The sequence below is a fragment of the Pteropus medius genome, unplaced genomic scaffold (genome assembly GCF_902729225.1).
Source record: "Pteropus medius unplaced genomic scaffold, Ma_sr-lr_union100, whole genome shotgun sequence".
In the NCBI taxonomy this organism is placed as follows: domain Eukaryota; kingdom Metazoa; phylum Chordata; class Mammalia; order Chiroptera; family Pteropodidae; genus Pteropus; species Pteropus medius.
The window spans coordinates 13219087-13235558 of NW_024340692.1; the positions used below are offsets into that span (position 1 = coordinate 13219087).

Genomic DNA, 16472 nt, shown 5'->3' on the forward strand with positions numbered 1-16472 from the left:
GTCCAAACAGTAATAGTTACTTTGTTCTTGGTATTATAGTGAGACTATGTTACAAGAAATGAGAATACTAAAGAAGTAAACTTTTAAATTATGAAGAATGTGGTTTTTTTTTTCCCTTTGTTTTGTTTCTATGTTGAGCATTGGCCTAAAAAGCTTCTACTCCTAGTTACTTTAAAAATAATTAATTTCCCTAATGGAACCATTTGCCTTTAACTATGGTGTAAATTCCCAGTAGCCGTCAAAAAGCAGATTTTAAATTCCTCTCTGTTTACAGGTGCATAGTGTTCCCATATTTTGGAAATCCAAGATTAAGTGGATTTGACTAAATCTAGCTTGTTAGGGACAGATGGCTGCTTTAAACAGGTGTCACTTTCATTTCTAGTGCATTGTTTGGGACTTCCAGTGGTTCACAAAAGGGCTGTCTAAAGCAGGTGGCATCTTTTGCTTTGTCCTTAGTAAAATACACTTTGGAGTTAATTATTTTCCTAGGAAGAGTTTTTTCTAAAGTAAAAGTTTTGAATTATTCAAATTCAGATTTGTAATTTAACATAATTTTTTATTTCTGAATGTTATTCTATTTCCAAGCTGTAAAAGTTTCAGATCCTTTCACAAAACACTTAAAAATTCTTAAAAGTAATGGTAAATTCCTTTTGAAGCCAGAAAAAGTACCCAGGGGCACTTTACACAGTGAAATTTATCTGAAGCAAAAAGCCAAGGTAGATTTGAATAAAGTAAGATTTTTTTACCATGACAAGTTAACTTTTGCCATCGTATACTTAAAGAATTTTTTGGAAAGCATTATTTTACTTTGATAAATGGAAACCAGCATTGTTTTTGTTGCTTCATTATTTTAAATATTTTCAAACTAAAACATTTTCCTCATCTACTTCAGTTGTTACTATAAAGTTTTTAGTGCTTTTTTAAAATGAAAATTGTTTTTAAGCGTTAATGTTTAAAAATATGTACTGAAGTAAATAAAAGAATAATAACTTATTGATTTCTAAGATTCCTTTTTACTCTGATTTTTTTTTTGTTGGAATTTTATACATCTTATAACAGATGCACCAGAGGGTGCTGTGCTGTTTACAACATGAGATTACTATCACTAAGAATGTGAACTGATTAGAACTTTATTTAAAGAAAAAATTAACTATGTATTCACTCAAGCATATAATAGCCTTATTTTTATGGATTTTAAACTTAGTATACTGTCTTAATTGGCAGTTTTATATCAAAGCCTGCTTTTCTCTGTACTAATATATATTAGCACAACATAAAAATATCAAGATTGACATCTCTAGCATAGTTTAAATGTCAGCAATAGTCTTGTAGGCAGGCACATTGATCATCTAATGCAAGTATTTAGTCTCCATCTCGAAAATCTAGTTTAACTTGAGAATCATACTATTTTAGCAGTATGGCTTTGCACTTCGTAAATTTGGTACTATGGGCACAAATCATTTACTGTATATTATAACATTTATATAACATAAGTGATATCACTTTTATGGTATAATCTTTAAAAAAAAAAAAAAGCTACCTCAAAAGTATAAGTGGCAATAATACTTACCAGGCTAATTAAATCAACACCAACAATAATATTAAAAATTGTCTGGAGAATTTTAGTCTCTATTTCATGCTGTTGAAGTAGTCTGGTTTGAATATTTAATTGGGCTTTATTATCTGAAAAGTTTTAGATTTCATGCCTTACTCTGTGCCATATACTTCTAAACTGAAAGTGACGTATATTGTTTTCTCTACATGAATATTTGTTAAGTGAGAGTTTTTTATGAGAACTGTTAAATCCAATCTTTTGAGCTCTTCTTGCATTATTAATTTTCCTTCATCATCAGTATATATTCTAAAAGACATAACCGAAACAGTGGTAGTATCTTAAGTAGCTTAGAAAGATATGGTTACATCATTTAAACTTTTTTTTCTTTAGATAACAGATTTATCTGTACTGTTATCCCACATTTAACTACAATCAGTAAAATGTGATGTTTTTAAAAATTACCTTTTTTATAAGGCATAGGACTTCATGTGTTGGAATTCCACATACAAAAAAATCCGGAACATCAGTAGAGAATGACAATATTTTAAAATGCTAGTCTTGTTAAAGTAAGCCAGGCATTTGTCTTTTAAAATTTACAGTTTATCAGTTAGTTTGTGCCACTAAGATTTTTAGAGTACAAAACATTATTTCAAAACTTTTTTATTTGTTTTATACTTCATGTCAAGGTATAATATGTACTTAATGAAAACAAATCAGTTAAAAACTGAAATATATTTAAAGTATCAAATAGATATATGTTTTGTTATTTAAATAGATCAATGGAAGAAGTATATTGGTTAAAGAACACAGGCATTGGAGTGAGATTTCAGTTGATCTTACTAGGAACTTGGATAAGTTATTTATCTTCACTTAGCCTCAGTTTTCTCATCTGCAAAATAAGATCAATCTTACATGCTTTATGGGGTTCTGTGAAGATCAAAGTGGATAATTCATGTAATGTGCTCTGCTCAGTATTTGCATAATACATGCATAATACGTGTTGGCTTTTATTATTAGAGAATACTAGGAGATACTAATTTTAATCTTTTTTCCATCTAAGAATCATTTTAATATGCTCCTGACCATCTCTTTCCAAATGGGCTCTAAGTTTTGAAAGACTTTGCCCAGTAATCTACACTCATTAAATGATTATTCCCTCCTCCCCTCTTTTCAAAATAAATCAGAGATAAAGCTATCAACCACAGGTTTGGATTGTCATTTGATAACCAGTCTTGTCATTACACTGAATTAATAGGATATTAGCCCAAAATTATATTTTAGTTTTACTCCATAGCCCTTATTATAATGGATTTCTTCTACAATAATTGGATAATTCTCCTGCTCCAGGAATTTTAGACTGAAAACCAATGATGCAACATTTGATAAACTCTTACAACTTCTCATTGTCCATTTCATTGTCCAATACATATTTTCCTTTTCACATGTTTTATACGAATTCACTTGAAAACATTTTGAGCCTTATTTATAAGCTTTATACAAAATAGTCAATATGTAATAATGACAATAAATAGTTGTATAAAGATGAGTTCATTAAGCAATTATTCTATGATTTTATAATGCACTGCTAACAATTTTTTAAGGATAGAAAAATGTGTGAGATCACCGCTAGTATACCTGTAGCAATAAGTAATTTTGGAATAATTTGCCAACCTTAATCGTGAAGTATAAAGTAACCTTGCAACATTATGCAGTAAAACATAATATGAAATTGTAGAAGAAAAATGTCAACTTTGGCTCCATTTCTTTGAATATTAAAGATGTTTAAAGAAACATTTCAGTTGGCTGCTTTATATAAAGTTGCTATTTAGCAGTGTACTATGAATCCATTTAAGCATTTCGATTAAGAGTTGAATATTTTCTCATTTTAGAGTAATCTAAAATAGCTATAATCTTTCTAAAACTGGAAATAGGATTTATACGTTCCAGTTGAAAATTTATCTGAAACTTGTGTCATCTTTTTTGCTGAAGCATTGTGTATTGTACAGGCTTTTTGCTTGCTTTCCTTATCTTACCTGTTCCTATCCTCCCCAGTACTGTTAACTGTTTAATTAATTATATGACTTCTTTTACATTATTTTTTATATATGATTAGCTCCAACATACAGAGTAGGTAGACTCATTCAGCTCAGCCATCTCCTCTGCTTCCTTCCTCCAATGAATTTGACATATATTTTTAAAGGAACTTTTGGAAATGCAGCCTAGATGGTAAGGTTAAATATTATTATTACCATTTTCAATCTATTATTACAATTTCTATATATCTGACTGCCCTCTTGAACAAATACATATCCTTGTTCCGCTAATGATATACTTGAATGTGATTTTGCTTCAGTAGGCTCCCTTCCTAGTCCTGACTGTGTTCTGGCCTCTAGGTTAAATCTCTAGTCTAGTTTAAAAATACTGTGTGCACAGTCACATATGCCTGCTTATTTCTGACTCTTAACTCCTGGATTTTTCTTTCTCATTACTTTTATTAGAAACTATAATCCCAATCAGTACTGCTTGCCTTTGCTTTATAGTAGGGGTCCCCAACCCCTGGGCTGAGGACTGGTATAGGTTTGTGGCCTGTTAGGAACCAAGCTGCATAGCATGAGGTGAGCGGCAGGCAAAGGAGTGAAGATTCATCTGTATTTGCACCTGCTCCTAGCATCACTGCCTCAGCTTCACCACAGATCATCAGGCATTAGATTCTCATAGGAGCACTGGTCCCTGGTGCCAAAAAGGTTGGGGACCGCTGCTTTATAGTAGCTGGTCAAGACTACCAGAGGTTCCTGATGCTTCCTTTTTAGGCAAAAATGGGTAAGGACTAATAGGAGCCCAGCCCAGGAAAACTCATGAGTGAGGCTGGCTGAAAATAAAAGTACATTAGTCGATGAGAGGAAACAATATTGAGAGGTTATGTGGAAGGAGAAAGGAGAGCAGTGGCTAGGCTGAGAAAGAAAGGTCTTTAAAGGTGCCAGCCAAAGGAAGGTAAAAAGGAGAAAACAAAATTTCTGTTCTGGTATTCAGTCTGTCACTAACTGTAAAATCGTAGTCTAGTTACTTAAACCCTCTAGGTCTCAGTTTCTTCATCTGTAAAATGAAATGATAGGCTGTGTGGTCTCTAAAGCCCTTTCTTGCACTAATAGTCTATGATTCCATGGCAAGATTGGCACTGGGGAAAGAGAAACAAGCCAGTAACATGGGGCGAGGCATTGGTGTTTTCCTTGCAGATGGACTCAAAGGGTGGCATTTTGCTTGCCTATCATTTCTTCTGATAAGAACAACAAAGAAAGAAAACCCAGAGCCTGGGTCTAGCATAATGGCCATACCTGTGGCATAATCTCAGAAGGTTCCGCCATTTCACTTGTCTCCTTAGAGAACTGTGGCCAAATGCCCTGATTTCCTCACCCACGTAGGAATTAGCTGAGTCTCACAGCTTGAGCTCCTGCCAAGCCAGCTCCTCTATGTCTGTGTGCCAGACAAGTGTCTGACAGTTGGGACTCCTGCCTGTTGCTCACCAATGAGATATTTAAAACAGGATATAATTTCTCAAGTATGTGGATAGGCAATTAGAGAAAGAGAGAGGGATTTTTGAGTTTTCTCATCATAAACAATAAAAAGTTTTCTCATCATAAACAATAAAAATTTTGAGTTTTCTCATCATAAACAATTAGAGAAAGAGAGAGGGATTTTTGAGTTTTCTCATCATAAACAAAAAAAAGTTTCTGTTTATCTCATTTTTCAACATTTCTTTTCCAGTTGTTAAACCTTGACTTTTTCTTCCCTTAATGTTATTCAGCTGGTTTGGAAAGAACTAAAGTCTTGTCAAGGAGTCTGAGCAAGTTCTGAGGGCCTTTGGAGTACTTTGATACCCCACTGTGGGAAGCATTGCCACCATCCACACTAGTAGTCTTTTGTTTTTTCATTGGTAATACTTACTGCTTTTCTTTTTTTTCCTGAATATTGTTTATACTTGGACAAGCATTTTTTTTTTTTAGCAGAAACATTGTGTCTTTTGGTCAAGAAATGTACATTTCCATAAAATTTTACTTTAATGTTAATTTGCTAGTAGACTTAAGATTTTAGAGCTTTGCAGACTATGAAAGGAAGCATATTTTCATTAGTTCAAGATAAGTCTTATGTTCTATATCTCACTTCTTTTATTAATCTAACAAGGAGTGTGAAAGATTAATAGATTAGAATTATTGTTGCATTTAAAATTATTTTAAATGATTTTTTACTAATATAAACATTCTAATATCTGAACTACATTCAGATTCATATGCTTGATAAGCATTTTTACATTTTAATACAGTAACTATTATCATTAAAAATGTATCTTGGCCCTCTTCAGTCTCCATCAGCATAGTTTATCTTAATGTGCAAAACCGTTTTAGAAACACTGCTGTTTTGGGTTGTTTCTTTCTCCCATACTTTTGTTGGGGAGAGGGTGAGGGAGCTTGCTAGAGAGAGGCAGGAAGAAACAGATACATTTAGAAATTACATCCTGTTTCCATTGTTAAATATTAGTGCATTGCATATTCTACCCAGTTTGTTTTCTTGAACTATGAGGTTTGGCCAGGATAGGGCTTGAGGTGGGGATTGGGAGTGTGGGGAGAGGGAGAAAGAAGTGATTAAGGTGATCAGTGTTTTTTCCATCTCTTTCCTTTCCTGCTATATTATTGAATAGAGTGCATATACTTTTGTGAGGTTAGGCATCTTATTACTCTATATTTGTGATTCTTTTTTCCCCTAAAGACTGACTGTACTGTATGTCTATCCTTTAGTATACTAGTGGATGTGCAATAATATCATTATAAGGAGCCTATATTGTGGTTTAGTCATGCACTGCTTTAGAAAGGTAGGAATAAGAGAGAGTAGTGAGAAAATCTAGTTTGTGTGTCAGGTGACAGAAATAATGCCTTAAATCCACCTCTCTACATTTTGCTTTGGGTAGGTTATTTTGTGGATTCATTTTTTTTTTTTTCTTTTTTCAATTGATCCTTAGTTTTTCCCCTGCTCCTATTTAGGCTAATATTTTAAAGAATCAAAGAGTATAATCTGTCACATCAGGCTTTCACTGATTGGCGTATATCTGATGACAGTTTTGGAGATGATTTTAATGAAGTGTCAGCTTAAGGGTCATTAATAAAAAGCACACGAAAAGATACTTTATTAGTGATCTGAAAATCACCTTTGCCATTTAAATTTACAATGTGTATTTTGATGTGCCACAAAGAAAATTCAACATGAAAAATATAGACACAGACACCAGATAAAGTTAGATTCTTTATAACATGATCATATTGCATGCTTCTAAAAGACAGAAAAATGGAATTAAGCTTAGATATTATGTTTTGTGTATATGTGTGTGCAGACCTTTCAAAAATCATTTTAATGTACATTGTACTTGGTGCCATAGAACTTCTGTTAATACCATTTTTGCTCACTTTTTTTTTTAAATTATACATATAACAGTATTAGAAAATACTCCAGTGCTGTTTTCTTGAGGCAAAGAAAATTAGGGGAAATGTTTGACTTAAGTTCTTTGAATGATCTTTGTGTGATTTGGGGAACAATGTTTAATAATGCCTCACATTATATGATAATTTTTAGAGGCTACTTTGAATTAATACAGGCCATGAATACTGAAGTCAAATTAAATTATAGTTAAAGGCAAAAATTGTAATTCATTCCAGTTATAGTAGATTAAGATATTGTGCTGCTGACCCAACATTTGATCTGTTCTTTTATTTTTAGAAGTCTGTTGAGTTTTGAAATTTAAACCCTTTTAAGTGACGTTGAATGAGGAGAGATCCATAATAGATAGGAATCTAAGTTTCAGCAAAGATTTGAGAACCATATGGCTTGGAAGTGAGGTGGGATTATATTTTTGAAATTGGAAGGCAATGTATTTTAATATTTTGATTGGGTTAGACTTACTTGATCATTTATTGGTGGTGTCAGAAGTGCAAGTGACCGGGGATTGAAGATGTTAATAAAAGTAATTTATGAGAGGAAGTCATTGTAGTGATCCTGAAACTTCACTTACCTCCAGTCCTACTGCCCTTGATTAAAAGAAATGCTCCATTCTTGGATAATATAAGCCTCGCCTTTATACTGCATTTTTGTTCATTTACATTGCTTCTGGAATTTCCCAAAATCTACAGCACAGTCTTGTACGATGCATTATGTGTGAGCGTTGGAAGTTCCAGGTTACTTGTTGATTTACATACTTGATAAAGAATGCCAATAGCCTACACTCCATGCCCAGAACAATACCTTACTTAATCTGAAGGAATGGGGTAATCCAGGCAGGATCATATAATTGGAAAAACTAGAGTATGAACAATGATTAGTATAATTTAGATAAAAAGGTCATTTTAGAGGCTACATGTATAACAAACCCAGTTTGCCATATTTGGCATATCTAGTAATATTACCACTACTGTTAATAACATTATTTCTAATATTTGATTAAAAAACATTCTAGCAGAGGCCTAAGAGATAACTGGATATGTTAGTCTTTAAGTTTGTAGTTTTACATCATTGTCCTTTAGCTTTTACTTTTGAATGAGGATTAAAGGACTTAGATCAATATGTATTTAATGCCAATGCTATTTTGGTTAATTGAGGAATCCTGAAATGACTCAGATTTCTATTAGGTTTTAAGGAGCATTTTGAAAAAAAGAGGAATGAGATAGTAAATATAAAATTACATATTTCCTGCTATGTGGACTTATTTTTTAAAGTTTCAAATTGTAGAATGCTACAGAAATAATAGAGATATTTGAGAATCAATAAAGATGAAAAAGAAGGGTAGGAGGAGATATTGAACATGTAGTTGGAATTAGTGGAGAATTTTGAAGTAAAGATAAAAATAAGGTAAGATGGATAAATCAAAGTATGAACGGTGAAATAATTTGTCTTTTTTTTTTTTTTGGGGGGGGCCTTACTGTGATTTTAACTGATGGGAAGCTGAGGAACAGATTGTACTTAAGTTTCTTTATGGGCACCACATTTTTTGTTTTTATTTGTTGAAAATATAATGAGTCTCTGGGATCTTTGACTATTATTGTATGGAATTTCACTATTACTAAATATTGTGTATAGAAAAGTATTAAATTGAGATGGTACATCAGAGGTTTTTTGTAATTATTTTATTACAGAGTTACTTAATATAAAAATATACAAAATTAATATATTCACTTGAGATATCTGGCTAACTTATCTGATATCTAAAGCAGTTTATATTTGGGAAACCAATATATAGTGTGGAAAACTATGTACCATAAATGTATATATTCTTAAAACTCTCTTATTTTAGAACTTTTATAACTTATATCAAGCAGAGAGAATAGTATAATAAATCCCCATGTGCCCATCACACAGATTTTACAATTAGTACTTTTGATGGTTCTTAAGGCTATATAATATGAGATAATTATTAAAAATACTTGAATCCTTATCTTGTGTTGCCTTGAAGAAATTTAAATCTAATGTTAAGAACAGACTCAGTGTAGACTTGAAACAGTGCTTACATCGTATTTAAGACAAAATATTTAAGTGTAATTGTGATCATCATGTTGTTTTTTCTCAGTGCAGCATATTTTTAAATCAGGAAGTTAGTTCTCAGTTTTTGGTCAAGTTTTTTGTTTAGTAATTCCAGTCTCTTCTACTTGAAATCTGACTTATTAGAAAAGGGATTAAGCATAAACAAAGCAGCCTAACGTTTGCAGCACACATGAAAACTATTGTCTTGAGATATATCTCAGGTGAAATGGTGCTAATCTTTTGTACATCATTCTTTTAACTTGTTTTTGATTAGATCTGGGTGAACTGCTAAGAGTCATTTTGTAAGTTGATAAGGGAAGAGAACCAAGTATTTTCTAGAATATTTCCTCCAACGGTAGCTACTCAGTTACTTGGACATAACAGTGTAAAGGAAGAGACATCCATTGCTAAGAGCAATGTACTGACAACTTATAATATCATTCACAGCAGTTTAATAGTTCCTAATTCACCAACTCCAGAGAATGAGGAGGATCTCTTAGGTTTTTCTTTGACTAAAATTAGGCAGGTATGAAAAAAGCTTATTTTTCCAGTGCTAGCATCTATAAGAAACAAAAATCCATTATTCATGTTGGAAATTATTCTGTAATGAGCAGACTAATATGTATAATCACTAATGATTAATGTCACTTTAATAAATAATACAAAATGTAGATCTAAATCTCTTTATTTAAAAGATGATGTTTCCTTGTTGTTTGAATCTAATTAAATGATTTAGGCATGAAGACGTAAATATATTACATTAAATAAGGCCTGCATTTTTCAGTTATGTTATATCAATTGCTAAACTTCTCTCTGATTCAAAAGATTCCATAGAAATGTATACGACTTAAAATGTTTTGGCTGTCTTTTAAAATATTTCTACTACAGGATAACTAGCCAGACAGAATAGTGAACTGGTATAAAATAATCAAATTAATGATGCACTAATTAAACGATCTTATCCTATAAAGTACAATTTCTTTTCTCAAAGGGTTATAGTTAATTCTTTCTGCCATTAGGAAACATCTGCAAAGGGTTACATTTAATTCTTTCTGCTGTTAGGAAACATCCGAGTTAAGTCATCCTTTATATTAGATTTTTACGTATTTAAGCTTTCCAAAAGTAGGTAGAAGATGTAACATATACAAGAGAATACCAGTATAAAGGTTAATAAGCCAAACAATGCTGGAACTAAACATAAATGTAACCTTGAAAAACAAAAGATTATGGAATATACATGTTAATTTCAGTAATATTTATTGAATATTTTATTATAAACTTAATGCAATATCAATGTAAATATTGTTTGTAATAACTTTTGTGGCTTTAGATACCTTACACTTAAAGTATTATTCAGCTTTTTATTATTTTACACTCAATATAGCATCAATGAAAGCACTGACGATTTTTATTCTAGTGTTTAGAAGTTTTTTTTTTTAATTTCACTACCATTGCATGTATGTCATGTATTAAAAAGAAGCCATTTCCAATATGAGAATAATTGGTCTACTTATTCTATATTGGAGTAACTCCCTAATAGCAAACAGATTAATGTTCTAATTTGGAAGAACCCCATGTAAAACAAAACTTTATCCAAGAATTGCTTTGTATTTTAGAACCTGACCTGTTTGCATAGCAGCTAAGTTTTTGGGTCTGGAACTGGAACAACAAACCTCTATCATGAGTATGACAGGATCAACTTCAGCCTTTCTCCTTTTTCTACTTAAAACTATTCTACTGTCATATTCTTCTACTCATATACTATGTTTGACTCTGTCCAGCCCACCGAAAGGGACATCCAGGGAGCTAGAGTAGAGATTAAAGAGGTGAAAAAGTCTGTCGCTAGAGTTATACATGCTTCCAAATGGTACAAATATGTAGAATTCCAGTAGAGACATAATTAGGATGTTTTATTTTAGAATCAGAATTTTTAAGTTGGAAAAGACTTTGGAAGTTATCTAGCTTAACCCACCACTCTGCCCCCCACTTACTTTAAAGATAGTGAAACAGAGGTAAGTTACTTGCACAATGATACATAACATTTATCAGAGTTGGGGCTGTTGGACTCCAGACTCCGCTCCTCTACCAGTGTTCTGTTATATCATAGCTAGTGCAAAACTTTTATTAAAGGCAAACAACCCAAATGTGCTAACTTTAGTAATCAGAATACTTGTTTATTTTATCTACAAGTTCGAACTCATATTTTTTCTAGGAAAAATAAAGTTTTATAATTCTTAAAAGTATGAATAAATATCTTTAATTTTTATTATCTCCAACTATAATTTTGGCATATGGATCATTAATTGCTTTATTTTAGAATGACATAGAAATAAAATTTCAAATATTTTCACAAATCATCAATTGGCTGTATGTATATTAAGGAGAAGTAACATACTTTCTAGATTTTTTAAAGAAAAATATTATATTTTTGTCACTATCATTTGTATTTCCCCTTACTAGGTGTTAGTGAATTATGCCATAATCACTGTATTGATGTAAATAATTCTCAGATCTGACATGCATCTCTTTACTTTCGATGAGGGTAAGAGTGATTCTAATCATTCCAAAGATTGTAAAAATCCATTGAATTATTAATTTTTAAAATTGAAACATTTGTTCCAGTAGGTCACTCTCTTGTGGAACAAAAGTGAAATACTGGCAGCTGATACCTCTGGTTCAAGCTGAGACTTGCCTGGCTGGGCATTAAAGGTGTTGCAGCACCCTTAAGTAAAAGAACCAACAGAATGAGTATGTGAAGGGACTGCCCTTTATTCCATAGCAACAGAAGCAATACCAGCAGTCATGCTATTATGTGACTTCTTATTTTCTTAATCTGAATTTTTGGAAGGATATATTGTTTACTGATTAATAATATGAGATGGTGGTAGGAATAAGATTTTTTCTTATTTTTTCTGTATGTGTATATGTGTGTTTTAGAATTGGAAGTAAATGTATGAGGTCAGGCTTGAACTTAGTTTTGGTATCTTGTTTTACGATAAAGATGCATGATTTGAGCACTAATCCTATTGATTATTTGAAACAATTCTTCTAAGAGAAACCAAGGAAATGATATCTGAACTTTCTAGTTGTAACCCGATGCTCTTACCAGCCTCATCTGTGGCACCAAATCTGAAAGGATACATTTATATAAAACAGGAGTAGGTTTCCTGTAGGAGAAAACCATTTGTCATTTGTTCTTAACAAGGTAAATCCCCATGGACAAACCTTTCTTGTAAAACTGTTCCCTTTGGATTTATCTTTGCCTTCAATAAAAAAGGAGATATGATAAACAAAAGTATGATGAAATATTAGTTAGCTCTTGCATTTTTGCCTAGAAGTTCTTCATTCTTAGTCTTTATGAAAATTTTTAAAATTTAATGCTGCTATTTTATCTGAGTTAAGAGAGACTCAATATAAGGCATTAAATTGCTTTCTGTTAATTGAAGAAAACAGTTTTTTTTTTTTTTGGAGGGGGGCAGAATTTAAATCATTTACTTTTAGACTTAATTATACTCCATGATACCTACTGGCCCATAAAACAGAATGGCAAATGTAGATATTAAGAGTGTAATTCATTTGAAAAGAGAATGTTAAACTGTAGGAAGTCTTAAACTGAGATTCAAATATAGAGATTTAGTTAGTGGAGTAACTAAATACTATACTGCTCTATTTGTTGGATATAAAGAGGAAGAATCTAAAATGGAATGCATCCTTAATATGTTATGAATTTATAATCTGGACAAATTTTTGCTTAAACTGTTTCCAAATATGGATTATAGAATCTTCTCAAAAGAAAGTACTTTGGATGTGTTAAAAAAGCCCAAAGTTTTATGTTTCTATGGGTCAGAATCTTTCAGGTTTCCTCATTGTCTCTTCATCAGAATCACTTAAGAAATATTAAGTGCCACAAAACTACCACTGTGCTGTTAGGAAGCTTACAGGCTACTGTATATTTTCAAATTTATATTTCACCCTTCTGTTGTGTGACTTCTTTTTTTGGCCATCCAGGCTTTGGCCCTGGGTTTGAATTTTAGTTCTGCTACTGATTAGTGGTTTAACCTTCGGCAGATTACTTAAACTCTGTGAAATAAGGTTACTAAAATATACCTTAAAAGATTGTTTCAAAAATTACATTAGATGACATAGACAGACTGCACTGTTTTTGACAGGTAACCGCTCAGTAAATGGCAATTGCTATTTACTACCCTATGGTCACCTGAATTCTGCCTTGTCATTTTTCTGTAAACTTGGTTCTCCTTTATTTTTCTTAGAATGTGTTTCCCAGTTTTCTTAAATTCATGTTTCCTAAAGTTACATAGAATAGTACCTAAGTTGATATGGTCATTTCTAACCCTGATACTGATTGGAGATTATGATTTAGATTTTCATTTGTAAATGTTTGCTCCTTCTCAATTGTCTCAATTTCTGAAGGCAGTAGACTCCACAGCACGTTTTTGAACTCAGCACAAAATCCAATGTCCTTTTCTGGTAGAAGCAATCCGTGAATAATTATTAAGCCTCAAGTTGTTTATCTTTATCTCTAATCAAATTATAGACAATGTATTTAACCATTTTATAATTTTTCTAGCCCTGATTTTATGACCTTTAGAACAATGCAATACTATTAGTTCAAATGGATTTATTTACTTCCTGTTTTCTACAAGGGATTTAATGGTATGAATTCATGACTTTTGGATATTTCTTCAAATACAGCATCATCTAGTAGGCAGTATATTGGGGCTAACCTTAACCAAGGTCTCATTTCCTCTAATCAAATGATTTTTTTCTCTAATTCTGTATGTATATATAAATTTTATGTGTGTGTATGTATGTGTGGAATTCTAGACTTGCCTGGGATTTCTTCAGTATCTGCCAACAGTAATTTCTTAGTTTCTGAAGTTGGGGAGTGCCTTTTAGGATCCATTATCTTCTTCCTATTTTCTGATTGGCACGGTGTGAGAATTCCTAATGCTGCTTTATGGGAGAGACATGGGGGAGCATTATGAGAACTATGCTTTTTAAGGAGCTGTTTTGAATACCCAAATCTCTTGAGTTTTACCTTTTGCTACCTAACTTCATTGTCCTGTCGGGATGTCAAAAGTACGGAATTATGACTTGAGTTCCAAGCTTACAGCAAGGCAAATGGTGGTATGAGAATGGAATTATTACAGTAGTCAGATCTGTGGTTGTATTTGTGATATTCCAGTATGTGGAAAGGTAGGGTTATTTGCTTTGATATTTACTACAGAGATTTTTCTCCTGAAAAAGTTTTTTTATTTTTTTGAAATAATGGAGTTGTCATTCATAATGTCTGGCTACGCTTCTCTCTCTCTCTCTCTCTCTCTCTCTTTCTCAAACACCTACAGCACCTGGTATTCCTAGGTGGTCTCCTATCCAAGTTCTAACCAGACCTGACCCTGCTTAGCTTCTGAGATCAGATGAGATCGGGCTTGTTCAGGGTGGCATGGCCATCGACCAGCTCTCTTTTTAATCAGTGTGTTTTCATTCTGTACTGTCTTTTGAGGTGATTGAGTTTGGTGAATTTACTACCAGTTGTGAAGTCATTTTAACCTTTTTCCAGACTCAAAGGGTTCCCTTCAATTTCTAGAATCAGGTGTACAAGCTCACTTTCACATTTTATATCCTTCCATTCATTTATTGAGCAAATTCCAGTATATACAATATGGGTCAAGCAGTCAATCTCTATGGAGACTACCACAGTGAACAAAACTGATCAGATCTCTGACATTGAAAAACTTACATTCAAACAATTGAGGATGAGGGAGAGAGAAGATAAATGAGTATTATAATAGATGGTTATAAATGTTATGGAGAAAAATAGGAGAAGAGGGGAGTAGAGAAGGATAGGTGATGAGGGTTGCAATTTTGAGTAGGATGATTAGGTAGACTATAGAGATAAGGTGACATTTGAACAAAGCCTGACAGAGGTAAGTTTTGTATATTTCTTCAACTGTGGCTTTATATCTTTATAACATTGATGCCTTGATTAATGCTAGCCTGCTTTCTATACGAAAGAGTCCTAAGTGTTTAAAGCTGGCCTTACACGGTACTTTTCTTTCTTCCCTTTGCCTCTTTCTCTCATTTTTATAAGCTTTCCCCTGAATATACAGCCTTTACCTTATGTTCTTTTCTGGTGTATTAATGAAAACTATGGTTTTCTATAAGGAAAGAAGCAGATTAAGAGACTTTCAAAACTTTATTTTTTTTGAAGGGGTAGGGGCTGTTTAATTCTTCAGTCTACCCTACCTGCTTTCAAGTCAAATGTTCTTCTGAAACACCTCTATCACTAAAAATTGGAAAGAATTGATACATGAAATATTAAAAGTAAAAATCACAATAGGCAAATCAAAATTAGAATTAGCTGACTGCTAGATTGTTTGGTTATACCCTTGCTTTGCTTATATACCTAATTTATACTAGAGAAAGAATCTTTGTGTATGATGGCTTGTATGATCAGAATGCTCTTTAGTGTGAAACTAAAGATGTGAAAATAAAATGTCACTGTTTATATAGCATAGCTGTCTATCATTATGTAGTCATCTTTAATCATAGATTTATGAATTTAAATTTTTATGTATGCAAAAAAACAAGTGAGAGTTTAGATAAATAACAGTTACTAATAGAGGCAAATTGACTTAAATTCTGTTATTTTGACAAATGGATTGTCATGCTGATATTTTTTAGAATGAGGTTTTTAATGTACTAATGTCAAAATCATATTTTTAAATTTCAGTTCAGTGTCAAATATTAAGCATATGTGCCTGTCATTCATTATGAAATGTACAGTTTAATAGTATTCAAGGCTATTGTACTGTATTGGAATACTTCAAAAATGGTACAAAATATATTATATAATGTAGTAATAATATAATGTAATGTGTGTTTTTAGCATATTTAAGTTAAGGAAGTAGAAATTGCTTTGGAACCTTAAACAAACAAAAACAAACTACCTTTCTCTGTTTGAACTTATATAATTACATATACAATATTTATTTCTAATTCTGTTTTCCATCCTTAAAAGATGATTAAATAATTATGCTTACAGATATGCCCAGGCATTTGTGTCTGAAGTGAGTCCAATATGCCCACAATTTAGCAACCTGTAGGCTAGCTAGAGTTTGTTAAACTTGAGTAGTTGGTATTTCTGCCATTTAAAAATATAAATTAAAAATTAAAGAAGCTGAATTTAGTATAAGCACTTGTTTGTACCATCACCATGTTTATGAAAAAATATGTGAGCTGTAAAAGACTTTGGAGCGCAAGTCTACTCTTATTTTTTCCCCTAATTTCTTATTAAGAAAAAATTTAAACATATACAAAAATATCCATCACTCTACTT

The 16472-nt window shown here is 32.1% G+C and overlaps 1 protein-coding gene and 1 pseudogene across 4 annotated transcripts in view; one reads left to right on the forward strand and one right to left on the reverse strand.

Moving 5' to 3' along the window:
• Nucleotides 1-16472, forward strand: part of RFX3 (regulatory factor X3) — a 252018-nt gene that overhangs the window by 3698 nt on the left and 231848 nt on the right. Inside the window, exon 2 of one of the 4 annotated variants that reach the window (XM_039886016.1) lies at nucleotides 14721-14726. The exons of the other annotated variants lie outside the window; for them this stretch is intronic. The gene's annotated coding sequence lies outside the window, so the exon portion shown is untranslated. The remainder of the gene's footprint in view (nucleotides 1-14720; nucleotides 14727-16472) is intronic. 4 annotated transcript variants of the gene reach the window in all.
• Nucleotides 14470-14588, reverse strand: LOC120597457 (uncharacterized; annotated as a pseudogene).